Genomic DNA, 1,848 nt, shown 5'->3' with positions numbered 1-1,848 from the left:
CTCAGCAAACTTCAAGAACACCCTGCCTCACTCCCCTTTAGTCGGGTTCCACAACCCCCGCCACCAGGCTGCTCCCTGGCCTCCACTCTGTGCCTTTTATGCCTTTTTATAGGTGCTTACAGCCAATTTCAGCCTTAGGGTCAAAGGTCTTAGGGTACTGGAGAGGTAAGATTTTGTGTTTCTAAGGTGTTTCCAGGCCAAGATGAAACTGCTGGACCGAGACCCACCTTGGGGAACAAGCAGCACCAGTCTCCCCCTAGCCAGAGCCAGTCACTGAAAACCCTGGCCTGCAATCTATGATAGAAACCAAGGTCCCTGGACTCTGGCTTGCACACTTCCCTCAACACCAGTTCACCTGCATTTCCCACTGTTTTCCCAGAATGAAGTTTTAAAACCCTCTTCAGATCTGACATTCACTCCCAGAATTCCTCTCTCCTTGAAATCTCCTCCTGCCTCTTTTGCTTCAGTTTACCTGCACAGTTTTTACACCCTCTCATCTGTCCTTGCTACCCAGCCTCCTGGTCCCTCAGTGGCCTCCAGTCTCCCTCTCACACCTCTCCAAAGGCCTTGTTGCCCCTTACCTGGAACCACAAGCCCTAAAAGCCAAGTTCCTGCACTCCCACGGTTTGAGCCCACATGTGTCTCTGGCTACCTCTGTTGAGGGACACATTCTCTCCTTTTACTCCCAGCACTACTACAACCCCAACCCTTCTCACTGGTGTTTATGTTTTCTTTTGTTTTGTTTTGGGGGGGTTTTTTGACAGTTTCTTGTTTTATTGTTTCCTTCATCTATAGCAGTGTACACCCCCTCCATGGACTCCCCTAATTAAGTGTTTGGTCCCAGTATCAAGGGAAGTCATCTGAGACTCCAAGTACCTTATTGTTTCTTTCAAAAAGCCATCCTGCCTCCCAAGACCATGACCATATCTGGAAGAATAGCTGCCTCTTCTTTTCCACCTCCCTCAACTAGCTCCAATGACTCCCTTCTCTGCACTTGGACTGTGACCTCTCCTTCACTTTGGATTTCTCAGCCTTTTCCTAAAAATCTGCCCTTCTCCCTCTTCTCTCTACATTTTATCTTCATTTGAAACCAAGATTACAACATATGCACTTCCTCTCATTTCTGCTTTTCCAATCATTAAAATTTCCCATCTAATTCTCTCCAAGACCTTACCTATTTTCTGGCCTCCTGAGGGTCCTTTTGCTTCACAATGGGATCCAGCCTACAGGTCTCTCTAGGATTTTGCTCTATGCTCAGGAGGCAACCAGAGCCAACAAAGCCCAACAGAACCAGAAGGTAGTGTCTACTTTCCAATACCCTATTTCCTGTTTGTGGACTCTTTGAAACAGGCACATGGAATTTATGCAAGTGACAAAAGCCAAGAATGTCTCCTGTGTTGCGAATGCACTCCAGGGGTCTCCTGGCAATCACAGGACAGAGAAGGCATTGGTTCCTCATGCCCAAGATCTGGGGCCTTTGCCCCACTGCCCTCTGAAGGAGTCCTTACACCCCACATACAGTCAAGATTCTATGAGAAGTGCTTGCTTCAGCAGCACATATATTAAAATTGGAATGATACAGAGAAGATTAGCATGGCCCCTGTGCAAGGATGATGCACAAATTTGTGAAGCCTTCTATATTTTTAGACACAAATAATTGGAAGCATATACCATGTTCATGAATTGGAAGAATCAACATCACCAAAATGTCCACACTACCCAAAGAACTTTATAGATTCAATGCAATTCCTATGAAAGTACCAATGACATAAAGCAAACATTTCAAAAATTTCTATGGAAAAATAAATGATCCCAAATAGCTGCAGCAGTGTTCAGGAAGAAGAACAA

General features: G+C 45.7%; 1 non-coding gene across 1 annotated transcript; it reads left to right on the top strand.

The window, feature by feature from the left end:
- Nucleotides 1–1,538: 1,538 nt before the first annotated feature.
- Nucleotides 1,539–1,645, top strand: LOC119002130 (U6 spliceosomal RNA). Its single transcript, XR_005069690.1, has one exon. It is a non-coding gene; the product is annotated as a U6 spliceosomal RNA (small nuclear RNA).
- The last annotated feature ends 203 nt before the right edge of the window (nucleotides 1,646–1,848 follow it).

The sequence above is a fragment of the Sturnira hondurensis genome, unplaced genomic scaffold, assembly GCF_014824575.4.
Source record: "Sturnira hondurensis isolate 20B ecotype Veracruz unplaced genomic scaffold, ASM1482457v3 Scaffold0017418, whole genome shotgun sequence".
Lineage (NCBI taxonomy): Eukaryota > Metazoa > Chordata > Mammalia > Chiroptera > Phyllostomidae > Sturnira > Sturnira hondurensis.
This window is presented reverse-complemented; position numbering and strand designations above follow the sequence as displayed.